At 35.6% G+C, this 21,241-nt stretch overlaps 1 long non-coding RNA gene across 11 annotated transcripts in view; it reads left to right on the top strand.

The window, feature by feature from the left end:
• The window catches only part of LOC137636308 (uncharacterized), a 267,899-nt gene that overhangs the window by 98,388 nt on the left and 148,270 nt on the right, over window positions 1–21,241 (top strand). For 6 of the 11 annotated variants that reach the window (XR_011043041.1, XR_011043045.1, XR_011043044.1 and 3 more), the window contains exons 1-2: window positions 653–719; window positions 6,192–6,315. The exons of 1 other annotated variant lie outside the window; for it this stretch is intronic. This is a non-coding gene — a long non-coding RNA (uncharacterized lncRNA). Of the gene's footprint in view, window positions 1–652; window positions 720–4,655; window positions 4,679–6,191; window positions 6,316–21,241 lie in introns of those variants that run through there. 4 more of the 11 variants (XR_011043036.1, XR_011043037.1, XR_011043034.1 and 1 more) reach the window with 4 other exon arrangements.

Raw genomic sequence — 21,241 nt, 5'->3', positions numbered from 1 at the left:
TTGTAGCTTAGTATTTAATAATAATAATAATAATAATAATAATAATAATAATAATAATAATAATAATAATAATAATAACTGAAATATCTAAACTTGTCCTTCATTTTCCACTATTTGTTTATTTAATGGTTCATCAAGTACTTATAAACATTAATGTACATTTTCATATAGATAAAGTTTAATTTTGATAAACCCATGGTATATATAACTACGAAAATTCGAAATAAATATAATAAACTAATTCTCAAATTTTTGAAAATCAGTTGTACATTTTTACATTTTTCAAGTAAAAAGTCACGGAATATATAAAATATATATTCTGTTTTATTCATTATTATTTTTTATGCATTCAAATTAAACTGAATTTGAATTTTACCAAAAAAAAAAAAAAAAAAATTATCAGCTGGGCAGGATCAGCTGATTGAACAACCATTGCCAAGTTGGAAAAAATTCCTTCGTAATTCTTGCAAACTAAATCCACTCAAAATCGTATATTAAAAAGTTATCAGTAATTTAAATTACATTAAAATATCATTTTAAATTCTTAATAAATGACTAATAACGTAAATAACATGATATTTTTAATTTTATTAGGGTTTTCTTTACGTTTTTATGCATTTCTTAACATTGTTGTCTGGACACACTGTCGTGCGTTTACCTTTGTCATGTGACTCAAACTTAAGTCCGATGGCTCACCTGAACTACTATTTCCTCTATAAGTAAGTTATTTTAGGTGTTTTCATTATATTTTATCATATTTAATTAAAGTTCTAAGTATATATGAACCTTTAAAACTGCTTAGACTAAACCAGGTCTTATAAATTACCGAATTTATGATAGAATATTGAAATTTCAAAATCTCATGGCCAGACCTTTTGACCGGCCGTGTTTAGGGGCTATATATCTTTATATATTAATTGCTACTATTTGATATATTAGTTTTTTTTCGAAGCAATTACGTTATTTCCTGTTTTATATTATCGTACGAGTTGTAACAGCAATGGGTTTGTCACATACAGTAGCTATTTATATAAGAAAAACTATTTTTTTTAAAACTCGCAGCAAATTACGTAAGAAAAATCATATTTTGTTAGATTTCTTGTATTATATTGTTCTGTTGATGATATTTTCATAAGTATATCCATCTTTTTTTTTTTTAATCACCACCACCCTACACAAACCCCAGGTGAGAATTGGCCTTTGGGGTGGGGGAACCCCAGGTAAGAATCTGTCTTTAGGGGTGTGTGGCAATGTAAACTACCCTTAATGTCTATGATAATAACAGTTAATCCCAACATAACAAGATAACTAATAAAGAAATTCTTTATTTTTGCTAAATTAATGTGGTAAAACCACTGGTGTAGGTATGGGGTGATAGGCGGTTGGATTTTTTATATGTTCCCCCCTAGGCCTCCAAAGCAGGGAAGAAAATATTTGTTTTTCCTCTCCTCACAGGGCTATTTTCCTTGTTAGAGCCCCTGGGCTTATAGCATCATGCTTTTCCAACGAGAGTTGTAGCTTAGCAAGTAATAATAATAATAATAACTCTACAAACTTAATGCCCCAGTCCCCCAAATCTCTAGCTACCCCTTAGGGTGAAAAGACACCTTTGAAGTGACAGTGGTACCTCGGTCTATTACCATTTTCTCCCTAGCCCCATTTTCCATATCTTGAACATGTTCAGATCTTAAGCACCCTGATGTGGCATTACTCAAGGGATTTTTGCATGGCCAGGGCTCGCTTCGCCTGCAAATAAGCACAATCTCGCTAATGCATTCTACTGGCAAGCAATATGCGGATGCTCAGCGCATGCCAGCTGCGTCTGTCACTATTTCTGGGACCATAATATGTTCAAGCATTATAAAACTGACTTGAGATGTCATATAGTCTTGCCTTATTAGTCGGAGTCTCATATTTCCGGGTGAAGGGTTACGAATTTTGGCGTTATGAGTTAACATATTTATGACATTTAAAATATCTTTTGGAAGAACACTTGTTACTGTACCTAAAATCGTCAAAGTTTGGAAATTGTTACGGAGGAGTGTTGAACTAGGTTAGTTTACAACCCTCACAAGTGTCAAACATGAGAGTCATGACTGAAATGAAGATTTTTTTAATTGAAGTGTACCGCCAAAGTACACTTTTTAATAAAGTTAATGAAAACCCAGTAAAACCTGTTGTTTAATATTTATCTAGAATCTGATTGGGAAATTTTAGGTGACGCTTAGTAAAATCCTCAGAGGTAGAGATGGGTAAAGTGCAACAAATGCATAAACAGGTCTTTGTCTTGAAACTAGTCCATTGAAAACTGCCAATAGCCACTTATTATTATTATTATTATTATTATTATTATTATTATTATTATTATTACTTGCTAAACTACAACCCTAGTTGGAAAAGCACGATGCTATAAGCCCAAGTGCTCCAACATAGAAAAATAGTGCCATAGCCTCTGTACCATGGTCTTCCACAGTCCCGGGTTACAGTTCTCTTGCTTGAGGGTACACTCTGGCACACTATCTTGTTTCTCTAACTCTTGTTATTTTGAAGATTTTATAATTTATATATGAAAGATTTATTTTGTTGTAATTGTCTTTAAACTTCTCTTGTAGTTTATTTCCTTATTTCTTTTCCTCACTGGTCTGTTTTCCCTGTTAGAGCCCTTGGGCTTATAGCATACTGCTTTTCCAACTAAGGTTGTAGCTTAGCAATTAATAATAATATTAATATTAATACGTAACGAGAGCTACTAATTGTGACATGTGAAATATAAAACAACAACTTGGAGGAAAGTTATTAAACTTACATTAATTTGAATATTTCTCATTATGGATTTGTGCAAAAAATGTGTTGCGAAGAAATGTTGCGTTATTTACCCAAGAAAAACAAACTAGAATGTCGTTTGTGTGTGGAGATAAATGAAATTTACAGTAATGATGAAAATGTGTTTCTGGTGTCAGATTTTAAACATTGAATTATTTGTTTGCGCCATTTGATGGGCGTAATGTAAAATATAGGCATTTATGAGACCATAATAGTGACCCATGTGATAGGTGTGTGCAGCATATCCATGTACCTGCCTGAAAACTTTAAATCAATCAATCAATATCCATGTACCACTTGTCAGAACAGAGGAGCTGTGAATTTTTTATTTGCGAGCGAAACAATTCGCTGCATAGCAAAATCCGAAGTTTTTGTAGTAGGTTGGGACGAACCGGGTCAAATAAATGTGGGTAAATATTTACTGTAGCACAACACTCCTAATGAAGGAAATAATTTGTGTTCTTAGTGTATAGGTACTTTGAAGTGTTCCGATGCAAGTTGAGAGAAACTCCATTTGTGTTTTGCTTGGACGTGGCTACCCTTGTTTTCTAAGCGGAAAGGTAGCGAGAAGTAGTTACTGGTACATAGAAAAAGGTACAGAATTGCAATCCAGGGAAATGCATGAAATATATTGGTGCTTATGTAGCTTGTATCTTACTAGGATATTCAGACTGTAGCTTGTATTTGACTAATGATTTTGGTGGGAAAAGGTGAAAAATATTAGTGTATACAATTATTTTATTTAAGGAGTATTTCTTTAGGTTGGAAGTGTACTTACTTTAGGGAAAACTTTTTCTAAGGAAATATTTTCCCGTCCTAAGTTATATAAATTTTAGGTCTCGAATGTGAATCCATTGCTATTATGTTAGTTTGCGAGACTTCCTGGTTCAAGGTACAGTACTTCAATTCCAAAAATGTCTATTTTCAACTTAGGTTTAGAGCTTGGTACTGAACGATACGAGCCTTTATATAACGACGGACAGGGACACGTGGATAGAACATTGTCTATGCTAAGCTTCCCCACCTAACCTAACCTACAAGCAGTGTCCTCACCTACTTACCTAAAGGGGAGCTAAGACCCCCATGGGAACCCTCTTAGACTGCCTCATTCTTAGCGATAGGATTGAAAATAGGCTACTGAAAACTTACTATATCGTAAGAAATTATCTTGATGTGCATTGGTTTATCATTTATTATTATTATTATTATTATTATTATTATTATCATTAATTTCTAAGCTACAACCCTAATTGGAAAAGCAGGATACAATAAGCCCAAGGGCTCCATAAGTTTTTGTAGTTTATATATGAAAGATTTATTTTAATGTTACTGTTTTCAAAATATTTTAATTGTTCATTACTTCCCTCGTAGTCATTACTTCCCTCGTAGTCTATCTTCCCTGTTGGAGCCCTTGGGCTTATAGCATTCTGCTTTTCCAACTAGGGTTGTAACTTAGCTAATAATAATAATAATAATGATAATAATAAACATAGAATAGTGTTCCTGGGTGTATCCTCAAGCAAGAGATCTCTAATTTGACATTTGAAGACTGATAGAGAGGCTATGGCATTACCCAAGGTAAAGATTGAGAAAAATGGTTTGATTTTGTGAGTGTCCTTCACCTAGAAGAGCTGCTTACCATAGCTAAAGAGTCTCTTGTACCCTTTCCCTTAAGAAGAAAGTAGCCACTGAACAATTACAGTGCTGTAGTTAACCCCCTTGAGCAAAGAAGAATTGTTTGGTAATTTCAGTGTTGTCAGGTGTATGAGGACAGAGGAGATTGTGGAAAGAATAAGCCATACTGTTCGATGTTTGTGTAGGCAGAGGAAAATGGAGTCTCAAGATTTGCTTTTTCGTAGGAACAAATCACACATTTTTAAAAGTATACCCAAGTCGTCTTATGTTACTCTTCCTGCCCCAACAACCCCAGAAATCTCGAATTTAAGGTCAAATTAGGAGCTCGGGGGCGTGTCGGGTTGAGTTGGCTAACTACTGCCACCTCTCGATTAAAGAGATCACGTTTATATTGTTAAGAGAATAAACTGTCAAAACAAACTATGGTACTTAACATTGGTAAAGGTGAAGTAGCAACGCCAGTCATGTCGAATTAACGACAATCACTTGCGAAAAACACCGAACAAAATAATTAACGACTTAGCAGGCAAGTCCAAAACAGAAGGATGACCTGGAGGGCGCGAGTAGTAGGTGTCGGTGGGGTAGTCCAACTGTATTCTCTAGGGCCTGTCACGGCCCTCCCCTTTGATGAAGGGATTATCTAAATGGAAGACAGCCTGTGAATAGTGGTTTTCACACGCCCTTGTTGTATATACGACACCCACAAGGTGATCGCGCGAGGGTTGTAACCTCTGCATTCCATGCTTTTATCTTTCTTTAGTATATTTGGGAGATTTATATTAGAAAAGTGTAAAGGACACTTCACCGGCCGTCACAGGTCTCTCCCCAGAAATAGATTTTTCCTTCGTCAAAATCCCTTTTATCATTTGTTTTGGAATGTATTCAATGCAGGAAGGTACACCATTCTGGTATCCTTGTTCGTTAGGCAGTAAAAGTTTTTGCACTTAGAGAGTAACTGTTAAACTCTGGCACACCATTCTATCTTGGTTCTCTTCCTCATTGTTATTTTGAAGTTTGTATAGTTTATATATGAAAGATTTATTTTGATTTTATTGTTCTCAAACTTCTGTAGTTATTTCCTTGTTTTCCTTTTCTACATATATACAGTACCTGTATACTGTATATGTATCTATAATTCTATTTTGTGTAAACACATACACACACACATATATATATATATATATATATATATTTATTTATTTATTTATTTATTTATCATCGTAATCTCCTACGCCTATTGACGCAGTCATCTCTATAATGAGCTTTTAAAACTATACTTCTCCATTCATCACCATCTTCTACTTCATAGTCCTCAGCCATGTAGGCCTGGGTCTTCCGAAACTTTTAGTGCCTTGTGGAGCCCAGTTGAAGGTTTGGTGAACTAATCTCTTGGAGTGCAAAGATCATGCCCAAACCATCTCCATCTACCCCTCACCATGATCTCATCCACATATGGCACTTGAGTAATCTCTCTTATAGTTTCAGTTTCTAATCCTGTCCTGCCATTTAACTCCCAATATTCTTCAGAGGGCTTTGATGTAAAATCTACAAAATCTGTTATTGTTTCATTGTTATACCACGACTCCTGTCCATACAGTAACACCGATCTCGCTAAACTGATATATAACCTGTAATATGTAATTTCAGGTGATGTGATTTCAAAATTTTACTTAACCTAGCCATTGTCTGATTTGCTATTTTCAATCTTTCTGATACAGAGTTATCTTTTTCAGGTGAAGTAAGGAATATTTGTGTGCACCGAGATGGATACTAGCAAGTGTATTGACTAGCAAAGGACTAGTTTTGCACAGCAAACCTCCACATCAATGATCTTTACCTACTCTTGACATGTAAAAGGTAATACAGTACAGTAGCTATAGATATCGGGTGGAAATAGTCACGGTTATTAGTTATGGTTTCCAGTGAACAACCAGAGGATAAATCTATGGTTGGGTTCATGAATTAGAATAATTTTAATAGTTTTATTTTTTAGGCTTTTGTTTGTTTACATAATTAGCTGTGGGATTCAAGTGTTTGCGACTAACGGTATACTGTTAGTAGCATAAAACGGATTTTGAGCGAAGTGAAAAATCTATTTTTGGGTTAGGTAGCCATGTTGTCCTGATGGACGTTCCTTCATAGTAGCTTCCTAGGTTATATTTAACTACAGTGATATATCCCCAGAGAATTTTACCTTGAGGTATCCAGAATTCTAACTCCTGGCGCGAATATCCCTGGCTTTCGCCTTTAGGGATATCGCATAATATCAGAGGACGTATTCTTGACACGCCACATGGCTATCTACACCACTAATAGCATTTACGCTTCGAGAGGGGAAAGTGGCAAGAATTGTAGGAGGGCTGTTATTAAGGCAACGCTCCTACTCGTACTATAGTTCAGCGCCAGTATGACACGTCCCGGCGCCATCTTGTCATTCTTTCTCTCGTAGTGATACAAACTCGGTGTTTTCCCAGTGCTTTCTCGCTATTTTGGATTACTTTACGATGCTTTCTCCACCTTCATCTGCCTCTGGAAAGTTGAATATTATCTTTAATTTGTATAAATGTAAGCTCTTGCCAGTTTTTTCATCGATTCAAGACTTAATTAACGCAACATAAGCTGTTGCCTAACCGGATGGCGTCATGGACGCGGTCGTTCGATATGCATGTGTCATTTAGTCAGCCAGAACGACCTTCCCAGTATATATTCGCTTTAATATATTTAGCTATTTAGCATTTTTAGCTAGGAAATTTTATATTATGCCGATGGTACCGTGGTTTCGGCGATTTAGTTACCGATCCTCACTCATGCTAGGCTTCCTAGCCTAGGCACCTAGCCTTACTCTCATGCATGATATAGTGTGATAATTTATTGAAGCTTTAGGCAATATTTTATACATATAAGATATTACTGCATAAATTTTCCTCTTCCGAGATAGTATACGAGAGTGTTTCGGTAATCGATTCTCACTGCGCCTAGGCTACTAGCCTAGGGGCTTTAGTATACTTTCATACAAAAGTTTAAAATGAATACACGAGGATCCCACTGTTGACAGTAAATAGGAAATCATTTGCTCTAACAAAGCCATTGCATCATATTGATAAAAGTGCTTTGATAATAACCTGGATTGAACAGTTTTATATTGAGGACACTGAGCATCTAAGCTGGTCACATTGGTAGACATTTTAGGCTGGTACTTCTATTGTTTTACCTCAATTTTATTACTTTTATCTTTGATCATCAACTCTATCCATTGGCATCTTCATCCATTACAAGTTATCTATAAAATTGATTGCCGTTTTGCCTTGTGCAATGGACTATTGAATAGTATTAAAGGTTTAAAGGCTGCTCATGAATGGCAGAGGCAAGGGACAGTAACATTGCCATAACGACCAGAATAATGTCCTAGAGACTAACCATATATACATATTAGTGCACAAGCCCCCTCTCCACCCAAGCTAGGACCAATAGCTGCTGACGACTTGGCAAATAGTCCTATAGGCTCTCCTAAACCCCTCATCCTTAGCCCACAAGGATGGTGAGGTTGCAGCGACCGAAGGAACTAAAGAGTTTGAGCGGGAGTCGAACCCCTGTCTGGCGTTCACCAGTCAGGGACATTACCACATCTGCCACCACAATGTGCAATTTAGAAATTAAGACAATTTTGATGAAAGTAAAACCAAAGGAGATAGAAATTTTAAATTATAATGGGATTGAAGTTATTTTTCTTACCAGGTGATATTGCTTGTGATTTTTCTATTGTCATTTTGGGGGAGGGAAAAATTAATAATCCAGTAGGTAATAGGTTGGCCAGGGCACCAGCCACTCGTCGAGATACTACCGCTAGAGAGCTATGAGGTAATTTGACTGACTAGACAATACTATATTAGATCCTTCTCTCTGGTTACGGTTCATTTTCCCTTTGCCTACACACACCGGATAGTCTAGCCTATATTTCTTTACAGATTCTCCTGTCCTCGTACACCTAATAACACTGAGATTATGAAATTCTTCTTCACCCAAGGGGTTAACTACTGTACTGTAATTGTTCAGTGGCTACCTTCCTCTTGATGAGGGTAAAAGAGACTCTTTAGCCATGGTAAGCAGCTCTTCTAGGAGAAGGACACTCCAAAATCAAGCTATTGTTCTCTAGTCTTGGGTAGTGCCATAGCCTCTGTACCATGGCCTTCTCTCTTTGGGTAGAGTTCTTTTGCTTAAGGGTACACTCGAGAACACTATTCTATCGTATTTCACCTCTTGTTTTGTTCAGATTTTATTGTTTATATAGAAAATATTTATTTTAATGTTTTTACCGTTCCTAAAATATTGCACTTTTCCTTGTTTCCTTTCCCCACTGGGCTTTTTTCCCTCTTGGTGCTCCTGGGCTTATAGCATCCTGCTGTTCCTACTAGAGTTGAAGCTTAGCAAGTAATAACAGTAATAATGATAGCTATAATATCTTAGAAGAGTACATTGAAGTACCCTAGGAAAATCAAGTGTGACGAAACAATATGTAAACATATGTGCACATCAAGAGCAGCATTTTATGAGATGAATCCTCTGTTTCTTTAAGCTGATTTAGAGCCATTTATGGAAAGTGTACCGTAACAAATGCAATTTTGAGGTCTAATTTTATTTTTTCCAAATAAGAGCCTGTGCTACTTAACTATTAGCTGCTTCATACTGTTCATTATTTTTGATTGAATACAATTAGCATCCATAATTTTCACCAGGCTTCCCTTACTGGTTATACAGTATCTGCGATCCTTCTGGTTAGTTGTCTTGGCACAAAATCATTGTTTTCTGTCTTTGTTACTATTGTAAATAGGCAAATTTTACTTTGACCTCTGAAACATTGGGAAGGATTTCAGTCCTGCTCACCCTTCATAAACTTGATCCAAAGCTCGTAAAGCAGTGGTGTGTATATGTGAAGCATTTAACCCTTTTACCCCCAAAGGACTTACTGGTACGTTTCACAAAAGCCATCCCTTTACCCCCATGGAAGTACCGGTACGTCCTTGCAAAAAAAATGCTATAAAATTTTTTTTTTTCATATTTTTGATAATTTTTTGAAAAAATTCAGGCATTTCCCAAGAGAATGAGACCAACCTGACCTCTCTATGACAAAAATTAAGGCTGTGAGAGCAATTTTTAAAAAATATACTGCAAAATGTGCTGTTAAAAAAATAACCCCCTTGGCGTTAAGGGTTGGAAATTTCCAAATAGCCTGGGGGTTAAAGGGTTAATTACTAAGTGCTTCTCCGAGTAAGTGGCTTGTAACACTTTCTCAAATAAAGATGGTTGACGGTACAATTTGTATGTTTCAAATATTTTCTCTGGTCATAAATCAAGAAGGTTTTTTGAATGATAAAGGATAGAGAAGTAGGAAATTTTATCGACATATATAGGAAAAAATATTTGTACATACATACATATATATACCAAGGCACCTCACCCAACTTTGGGGGGTAGCCGACATCAACAATGAAACAAAAACAAAAAGGGGACCTCTACTCTCTACGCTCCTCCAGCCTAACAAGGGACTCAACTGAGTTCAGCTGGTACTGCTAGGGTGCCACAGCCCACCCTCCCACATTATCCACGACAGATGAATATTTGTAAATTAATGAATATATAAAATGTAGACATGCATCAATTTTGTCATTCGTAAACGTCCGTTACTGTCTGGATCACATTCTATCTGAATTGTCGTTTTTTTATTACTGCTGTAAAGGAGTAGTGGAATTTTAAGATGTACATTGGAAAGTATAGAAATAATATATTGTATGATTATTGAATTGGCTTTGTACTTACATTTGTATTAACTTTACAGGCTGATAGATTAAGGAGTCGAAACAAACTTTGAACGTCATCCGTGGTGAGTGTTCCGCTTTTATGTTTTCCTTCTGCATTTGCATCCTTGATACTTTGCTTTCAGGTTTTCTTCTAGAAAGTCTAAAATTTGAGGGGTTATAGTGCCAAGGCTAATGTTTCTGGAGCACAGAGTGCAGGCCTTGTTTAGTAAACTTGCCTTGTAAGTAATTTTTCTACTAATGTGACATCATTTAAAGGAAGTCTGGTAAAAACATATTGTTTTATGTGATTTGTTCTTTATTGTCAAAGGTCTGTAGGGATGATCATAAGACTCTGAACATAAGTTATAACAAAACTATAACAGCTTTTTACATTCCTATATCCTAGTACTCATACATATTAACTATGTACACTGGCCAGCACACAAACACAACTCGGTACATTTAATTGACTTCTTTTTGCAACCGCATTGTGAGGACTTGCATCCTTTCTTGCAGCCACAACAAATTCTTTATCAATATTTGTTGCCTATAGCAATGCAGTCCTCGGAGGCTCCCAACTTCGTCCACATCTTTCATCATCATTTCAGCTTTCAAAAGTCCTTTGATGGATGTAGGCCTTCCCCAGGTTCCTCCACAGACTTCTATCCCAAGCTATTCTGTGCCACTGTTGCTTATGTTGGTCTAAGTCATCTCGCCAGCGGGTTTTTTGTCTTCCTCGGTTTCTTTGCCAACCCTGTATTACAGGACTTGGTAAATCAGGATTAGTATTCAAAACCTACTCCTTGATTCGTAACACTTCTGTGTTGTTTCAGAGCACTGTCTATACAAAGAATGTTTTCCAGTTGTCTTCCTTTTTAGCAAACTGTTCTCTCCTTGCTTTATTTTCTAAATTCTGTTATCATAAAGAGCAACTAAATCTTTGAGGACTGCTATGCATAATATTGGTATGCCTAACTTTTTACACTGGTGGTGTTTTGACTTGCTTTACTGTACTAACTCACACAATGCCCTTTCTCTGCAACCAAAACGTATATCTGCCTTCATGTTATGACCCATTCTGTTACACCTAAAACCCCTTTTAAATTTGACTTTCATTCATTCATTCTTGTATCCTTTTCATGACTTGGTCTCGTGTGTGTTCAATTTACCATTCCTGGTTTATATAACCTTCGACTGTCTAGTTCTCTCTCACATTCATTCCCGTAATATTTATCCAGAAACTTTGCCATAACATTCACCGAGTTACACGTTAAGGAATCTATACAATACTGTAAGTCATTTGCACTTGTATACTTTTCTCTGCTTTCTCTCCCACATTCACACTACATTATAACTCATTATCTTCCATTAGTTCCTATACAGTGAACCCTCGCTACTTCGCGGTTCGACCATCGCGGATTCACCACTTCGCGGATTTTTTTCATAACCCATATATATATACATATTGGTAATAACAGTATCAACATACTGTACTGAATAATCAATCTAATCGATGCAAAAACTAACCTATACACAGATGTGTACAGTAAATGCGTTTGTTTCTTCATTATGATCAGAGAAATGTAAACAAAACATTGGTTGCCATTTTTTATCGTGCTTTTTGGCGTGTTTAGGAAACGCATGATATAAAATCGCCTTTAATATTTGTGCCTGTTTTAGTATAGGGTACTGTAGTACATGCATTAAGTGTTCTGTACATTAAAGGGTAGTTTGTTAACAGTACTACGTACAAGGGAAGGTTTTAAAAGTCTGAATATACATGTTAAATAAATAGGTAAATATGGTGTCACTACTTCGCGGATTTTCACCTATCGCGGCCGGGTCTAGAACCTATCTACCGCGATAAACGAGGGTTCACTGTACTTCATTTTCAAATGGGTAAACTCTCACACGTATGAAATTTTTAAATTCTCGTCCCTTACATCCTCATTCCCTGTCTCCAGTCTATGCCATATGCATCTCCAATCATTTTCCCCCTTCCTTCTACAAACTCTCCCTACTATCTTATTCTCGTATCTTTTTATTCTTCTCGCCTAATCACTCGACCTTTCTCATTCGCACTCGTAATAGTCTTTTAAAAATGGCGTGCTTCCCATACAAAATCAATAAAAGAAACTGCGTAGTTCATACACCCATGATCTTTGCTTATTGCATCTCCACATATCTCGCTCTTTTCAAACAATACTTTGGTGTTATTAAAGTGGCCCTGAAGTTTGTTGACATAATCCCAGTAACAAGAGATGTAAAGTAGAGAAAGCCGTAAGCTATTGCTTCTGTTAACATTATTTTTTTACATTGTTACTCTTGACTCTCCCATCCTCTCTGCTTTTTTATCTTGACTCTTATCCATTGATGAGTACTCTTTCATATTTGCTTTTACATAGTACTTTCTCACAGCCTTGCACTTTGACACAAAATTTTTCTTGTACTCCTATTCACAATCCAGGACACTATTGCAAGAGTTGTCTTTTTTCTTTCTCTGCAAATTCAATTCTTCACATTTTCTTAATGTCTATCCTTTCTTTCATTATTTTTCGTATTCTTTTTCTGCACCTTCAATTCTAAACATTTTCTTGAAAATGTCTGCTATCCTTTCTTTCATTATTTCTGTCTTCTTTTTGTGCACCCTCAATTCATCACATTTTCTTAATGTATGCACTCCTTGCTTTCATTATTTCCGTCTTTTTATGCACCTTGAATTCTAAACATTTTCTTATTGTGTGCAATCCTTTCTTTCATTATTTTTGTCTTCTTTTTCTGCACCTTCAATTCTTCACATTTTCTTAATGTCTGCTCTCCTTTCTTTCATTATTTCCATCTTTTTTTCTGCACCTTCAATTCTTCACATTTTCTTAATGTATGTAATCTTTTCTTTCATTATTTCCATTTTTTCTGCACCTTCAATTCTAAACATTTTCTTAATGTATACTATCCTATCTTTCATTATTTCCTTTGAGGTTTTCACGGAACCCCTTCTGTTTTTTACCCCTTTCACTAACCTCCTCGGTACTCGTTTTCCTTCCCAAATATTTCATCCTTATTTTCTCTCCTCCATAGTTCATTTCTCAAAGCCTTCAATTCATCTTCCATACCACACTGCCAAACTAACGTTTAACCTCACTCACACTTCTTTCTGGACCCAGTTGAGTGGGAGCCCAATGAGTAATGCCCACGTTAGGTCTGATATATAATTGTATTTATTATTATTATTACTTGCCAATCTACAACCCTAGTTGGAAAATCAAGATGCTATAAGCCCAGGTACTCCAACAGGGAAAATAGCAAGATTGGAATTTATAGGGATCAAAAGTAATCATACATTTACTTATTTTTTTTCTTTAATTTATTTTCCTGGTTGCCCATTTATATAGTCACTTTCATACACACTTTTACCATCAATAATAATTTTGAAATTGACTCATACAGTACCATCTTTTTAACCCTTTTACCCCCAAAGGACGTACTGGTACGTTTCACAAAACTCATCCCTTTACCCCCATGGACGTACAGGTACTTCCTTGCAAAAAAACTGCTATTTAAATTTTTTTTTGCATATTTTTGATAATTTTTTGAGAAACTTCAGGCATTTTCCAAGAGAATGAGACCAACCTGACCTCTCTATGACAAAAATTAAGGCTGTTAGAGTAATTTTGAAAAAATATATTACAAAATGTGCTTGGAAAAAAAAACCCTAGGGGAAAGTTCCAAATTGCCTGGGGGTGAAAGGGTTAGAACATATTAACCTCCACTTTTCATAGTAAAAGTACTGTCTTGTTAAAAAAAACTTATCTACATTTTTAACTTAATGAATCTACTTAATGTATACAATATTTATTCTAATGAACTTAAAATAAATAATTTATTCCTTAACTTTTAAATAAATTTGACATGCTTTTCGCTTTTAGATTTAGCTATACTGTATATTTATCTCCACTCTTACTCACTTAGTCTACACACATTGGTAAATCTCTTACGGTAATATAGCATTTGAACCTTTCCAAATATATATTGCACTTACCACGTCAGCATGAAGACATATTTGCTCTAGAGGCCACTTTAAGGCCACTTTACTCGAGACCGCATCATCCTTCTCAAGAGTCACTTCTATAAATATTATCGGTCATGCTAAGCTTTTCAAACCATGCAAATATTTATTTGAATATTGTTACTATTCCTAAAATATTTTAATTTTCCTTATTTCCTTTCCTTACTGGGCTATTTTCCCTGTTGGGGCCCCTGGGCTTATAGCATCCTGCTTTTCCAACTAGGGTTGTAGCTTAGCATTTAATAATAATAATAATAACAACTTCTATTCTCCACTCCTCATTCAACTAATAGAATACTTGTATGTATTGACCCAGAATAAATTGTGAAACGGCATAGATACAGGACATAGTCTCCATTATTTATTCAGGTCCAGTTGTTCGTAAATCTTTACACCAAGCTGTATTCCTTGGCAATTTCTATTGCTTATTTTAGTTTCTTAAATCTTTTTAAAACAATTTCCTTTTTTTTTAATAGCCATATATTTCTTCTCTTTATTCTTGATTGCCTTGCTCGTCTGTCCCTACAGCTAGTCTTCTGTAGTGAACGACACCTCGTAGTAACGGGGGATTTTGAGGAGGGAGAAGTCTAATTGGAAAGGGACCTCTGGTAGTGGTATCACTCGCCCCAGTTTTAATACCGACACCCTTTAGGGGTGAGCGAGCTGGATATATTCCTAGCATTCCATGCAACTTTTTTCTCTGGTATATTTAGCAGTATTTATACCTTTGAAATGGTGCTTTAAGGAACATTTCACGGAGCGACACAGGTTGAGCCCAGAAATATTTTTGCTTCGTCAAAATCCCTTTTTTATTCATTGTAGCTTTTATATTTTGTAGTTTTCATGTTCATCCCACTTCATATTTTTCAAATCTCTTCCTACCCTCGTATACCAATGAAAAGTTCCTATTGTACCCAGAAATTCATGGTGAAGTTAGACAAAATTCCCATTTATTTCACCATGTTTCTTGAACTTTAAAACTACAATTAATAAGTTTTCACCTTTATTTTACACAAATACCCATTAACAAACAGGCACTTTCGTACACTTAGTTTTACCTTAAATAATGATCTTGAAACCTTACTTTATACAAATTTTATACTAAGTATTACCCCTGTTATTATTATTATTATTATTACTATCCAAGCTACAACCCTAGTTGGAAAAGCAAGATGCTATAAGCCCAGGGGCTCCAACAGGGAAAAATAGCCCAGTGAGAAAAGGAAATAAGGAAATAAATAAATGAAGAGAACAAATTAACAATAAATCATTCTAATATAAGTAACAACGTCAAAACAGACATGTCATATACTATAAACTATTAACAACATCAAAAACAAATATGTCATATATAAACTGTACAAAGACTCATGTCCGCCTGGTCAACAAAAAAGCATTTGCTCCAACTTTGAACTTTTGAAGTTCTACTGATTCAACCACTTGATTATCATCTGCTTGCAGATAATAATAGTATTGTTTTAAAAAACTACTTGATACCTACCTGTCATGAGGCTATCAATCAAAGCTGCGTTCCAACTTATACTACAGTATTATCTTTTATATTGTCATCTCAATCACTACATTACATGTGAAACCATTTTCATCTTTTGACTACAGTATGCAGTCTTTTCAAGTATAGGATGCATCTCTTCAAACACTTTTTATACCCAGGTCTACCAAACTTCATTTTTAATCAATTCCTGACATTCGCTTTCTCACATCTTAACCCTTTTACCCCCAGGCTCTTTGGAAATTTCCAACCCTCAACCCCCAAGGGGTTATTTTTTTCCCAGCACATTTTGCAGTATATATTCTTTAAATTGCTCTAACAGCCTTAATTTTTGTCATAGAGAGGTCAGGTTGGTCTCATTCTCTTGGAAAATGCCTGAATTTTCTCAAAAAATTATCAAAAATATGAAAAAAAAAAAAATTCATAGGATTTTTTTGCAAGGACGTACCGGTAAGTCCATGGGGGTAAAGGGATGAGTTTTATGAAACGTACCAGTACGTCCTTTGGGGGTAAAAGGGTTAACTATATACACACGCACTCCACGTTGACCTTCCATTCCACAAAATGTACATTGGCTTCTTAAAGCCTAACCTATTTTAGAAAAATGATTCTTTGGGCCATGATAATCATACATACATACCTACATATACCAAGGCACTTCCCCCAATTTTGGGGGGTAGCCGACATCAACAAAGAAACAAAAACAAAAAGGGGACCTCTACTCTCTTGTGTCCCTTGTTAGGCTGGGAGGAACGTAGAGAGTAGAGGTCCCCTTTTTGTTTTTGTTTCTTTGTTGATGTCGGCTACCCCCCAAAATTGGGGGAAGTGCCTTGGTATATGTATGTATGTATGTATGATTACAGCACTCCACATACTTGCTATGGGATCCAATCCAGTATTCTTGAAACATTTAGGGTAATCTGACTTCTGTGACAATCTTTCACACGCTGATCTACTTTGCCAGTGCCAAAAACAGATACCCATTGACCACCTAGTTATTCTTCTTACCCATTCTGTTGTTCTTGAAATACCCTTCAATCTGCCTTTTCTTCTTATATCCCTCTTAGACTTTGCAATCACATCTCTTCACTCTGGTGTTGCCCGCATGTACTCATGTGCAATATATTTTCATTCTCATACTGCTCTTCAAATGTCTTATCCACAACATTAGGCTGCTGGTTTTCAAGTGTTTCTAAAGGACTTAAGGAGATTTTGTTTTAAAATCTTTATTCAAAAGGAACAATTTCTATTTGGACAGATAAATAGGTGTTAGGAGAGGTAGAGCATTTCTGTTACGCTGAAGTCAAGAGTAAAGTTGAGAGGCATTAACAAGGAGAAATAGTCTCCCCCAAAATCCTCTTAAATAATGTATTAATAAAAATAGGGAAAGCCTTATGCAATATGGCCTAGGGACATTGGCTGCGCAGTCAAGAAAAATGGATCACACTTTGATAACGGTGGTGGTACAGTTTGGTTTGGGTTGCTAATGTGGCAATGTAACTGTTAGGTCCTAACAGAGAGGAAAGATGCATGTGATAGTTTATTCAACAAGACAGCGAGCGCTAATATACAGATAGTTGCGAACAAGAATGACAAAATTCAAACCTAACAAGACGTTTGATAGCAAACTTAAACAGGTTTATATTATTAGAGCAGGGGAGAGCGAGAGAAAAAAAACTTAAAGTTAGTGTACGATTATGTATGAAACACGTGCTTTATACCATGTTCTTCTTTTATAAGAATTGCATATGCAGACTTTGATAATCTATTGTATGATGTACTTTTATCAAAGTTGGTATACAATTATACATACAGTACTTATATCTTTTACTAGATGTTGGCTTAGGCTGTCACATTCATTCATCACCACAGTTCATACATTTTCATATGTTCATATCTATCATGGGTTAATTATGAACATACAATTGTGCCTTTCACATATAATACCCCTTTTACCCCCAGGCTCTTTGGAAATTTCCAACCCTTAACCCCCAAGGGGTTATTTTTTCCCCAGCACATTTTGCAGTATATTTTTATTTTAATTGCTCTAACAGCCTTAATTTTTGTCATAGAGAGGTCAGGTTGGTCTCATTCTCTTGGAAAATGCCTTAATTTTCTCAAAAAAATTATCAAAAATATGAAAAAAAAAAATTTCATAGCATTTTTTTTTGCAAGGACGTACCGGTACGTCCATGGGGGTAAAGGGGTGGGTTTTGTGAAACGTACCAGTATGTCCTTTGGGGGTAAAAGGGATACCTGTACATCATAGTGTGAGATATAATAGTTAATTCACAGCAATCTATAATGCCACCCCTAACAAAATGCGTTCTATTTTCCTCAATACGGCAGCCTGTTTTTCTGCATTACAGAGTATTATAGGCCATATTGCATATGGTTTTCCTTTCTCATCTATTTGGACATTATATAATAGGATCTTCGGTGCAGACAATTTTTTTTTTTATGATGCTGCTACTTTTCTGTAAGGCCCTCTTGCTTCCTGCTTTGAATTCCACTGTAACAGAAATACCTTTCCTGAGACCTGTGCATCTGTCCCAGCAGGTTAATTTACTTGATCATTTGCTTTATATTTGATTTAAAATCACTTAACCCTTCTACCCCCAAAGGACGTACTGGTACGTTTCACAAAACTCATCACTTTACCCCCATGGACGTACCGGTACGTCCTTGAAAAAAACTGCTATTTACATTTTTTTTTGCATATTTTTGATATTTTTTTCAGAAACTTTAGGCATTTTCCAAGAGAATGAGACCAACCTGACCTCTCTATGACAAAAATTAAGGCTGTTAGAGCAATTTAAGAAAAATATACTGCAAAATGTGCTTGAAAAAAATAACGCCTGGGGGTTAAGGGTTGGAAAGTTCCAAATAGCCTGGGGGTAAAAGGATTAATAAACATTACTTAATCCAACACACATCTTGACACCATCTGTGTCAGCTTTACGATCTTGAACCACATTATTTCTATGCAACTTTGTTGGGGGTTTACATATTTTTCATTAATCCTGTTCTGGTCATCATTAGGTTCATTTTGTTATGCATGTTTTTTCAAATATCTCAATCGGTACTAACCACAACCGCTTTCTCGGATTAATATCAATGCTTCACTTCCATAGATGATTGTCTTTTTAAAATCTATTCATAAGTGGGGATTGGGGCTGTGAGGACAAGATATATTTATTCAACAGTTTTTACAATTGCATGTGATCTTACAATTTACTTTCATATGTTCACAACTCTACCGTTTATGAAAATCATGAAACTGACCTTCGTATTTATTTTACACAATATATTATATGCACTGATCACTTGGTAATAGTACAGTATTATTGACAAAGCAGCAAATCTTAGTGCTTACCTAAATCAAAGTAATTATTATATGAAGTTGCATAAAACTTAACCCTTTTACCCCCAAAGGACGTACTGGTACATTTCACAAAACTCATCCCTTTACCCCCATGGACGTACCGGTACGTCCTTGCAAAAAACTGCTATTCAAATTTTTTTTTTTCATAATTTTTATATTTTTTTTTTGAGAAACTTTTCCAAGAGAATGAGACCAACCTGACCTCTCTATGATGAAAATTAAGGCTGTTAGAGCAGTTTTAAAAAAATATACTGCAAAATGTGCTTGAAAAAAAATAACCCCTGGCATTAAGGGCTGGAAAATTCCAAATAACCTTGGGGTAAAAGGGTTAGTACAGTACCCTATATATCAATCTCAAACCGAAGCAATTTTTACATATGCATGTTACGTTCCTCTATTACGTAGCCCTCTGCAACACGCCATATTCTAGAACAGGACCTGTACATTTACTCAACAGTCTTTTATACACTCGTACTCTTGTCAGATTCCTATTGCTCAAAATATTGCCTATGTTCCATTTAATCCCTTATTCTAGGTTCAAAATACATTTTTCTGGCCTCGCACTCATTTCGTATTTTAAGAACTGAGGTTACTTGTTCTACTAAAGTTTTGTAAAATTTTATATAATTCTTCAAACACTTACAGTATTTCTATCCACTCCTGACCTTCCTGTTTCCATTTTTCCCATTCCCTACACATTCACTACCAGATCAACTCGGTTTATACGTTTGCTTATTGGAGCTGTGCTGTTCCCTATCAGATCAAATCATGCTTTAGTTTTTACATACACTTCTTAGAGTTGAGCACATCCCAACAAAATGACCTTGCTGAGTACAATATCCACACCCCCTCTATTCTGTGAAGTTGTGTAGCCCTTTCACTTCTGTACTTTCATTCACATGATGCCCTTTCTCTCCGCAACTAAAGCATGTGCTGAGTGATCACCTTCATTAAACGTAATTTATTACATCTTAAACCCCTTCCAGTTTGAGACTTTCATCCTTTCTTGTTTATCTTATGATACTTATTTCTGTGTTCTAGAATTCTGGGTATACAGTATAGTGTACTCTTTTGATCTGTGACACAATTCCGCAGTTTTCATCCTGAAATATTGCCACAACTTTCACGGGGTTGCTTGTGAAGAGCAAGTCTATATGTCTTCTATTATGAAACGCACTTTTCTCCTTACTTTCTCATATACACTATATCCATTTCTTGCATTCATATCAATTTTAATCTCTATTTTTTACCGTTTCCTGCATACCATCTCATTTAAATATTTCATTTACCCATCTCATTTTATCCTTTTCTAAATGGTAAACACAGACATTGCTCAATACGGTAGCCAAGAAATTCTTTATCAACACCCTACAGTCATTTATATCTGTTTACACATGTACGTTTTCTTTCCTAAAGTCTCCATTCTAATTGCATATATCCTGTCTTATTTTGTCCCGTTCTGTCTTCTTGCAATTCTTTCTTTCTTTGTAGTGTAAATGTAACGTGTCAAGCAAGAAAATCTGTTTCGTTCCACCGCCATCAGTTATTTTACTGACAATAGCCAACATGAAGTCTCACTCTTTATCTTAACTTTCTCCCTTCTCATAGGCAGTAGCAAGGAAGCCATCTTTCTACTGCATTCCTCCATTGATTTACCTCCTTTCTGGGCTCTCTATCCATGCACCATTGTAACATATTTTATTAAAATGTCTTGGATGCTTCAAAAAGTACAGTACTGTACTTCACATGGAAGTTTATTAATCTAGGTATTTGTTATTTGTAATATGATAGCAGGTTTCAAGAACTTTTTCCTGTTCAATAAGGTATATAGGAAATGCGGAAGTAGCTTTTTAAGGCTGAAATCCATTTTGTGTCGAAAATAGCTTTGCTTCTGGTCTCTCGGAACAAATTCATAATGTAGAGTTGGGTGTTACTGTACTCTGTAGTGGTTGCACTTACATCCATATTTCTCTCTCCTGACTTTTTGCATAACTCCATCCATGAAGATAATGAGTCTGACTTATTAA

Source organism: Palaemon carinicauda, unplaced genomic scaffold, assembly GCF_036898095.1.
Source record: "Palaemon carinicauda isolate YSFRI2023 unplaced genomic scaffold, ASM3689809v2 scaffold27, whole genome shotgun sequence".
In the NCBI taxonomy this organism is placed as follows: domain Eukaryota; kingdom Metazoa; phylum Arthropoda; class Malacostraca; order Decapoda; family Palaemonidae; genus Palaemon; species Palaemon carinicauda.
The sequence above is the reverse complement of the archived record's forward strand: the minus strand, read 5'-3'. Positions and strand labels throughout refer to the sequence as shown.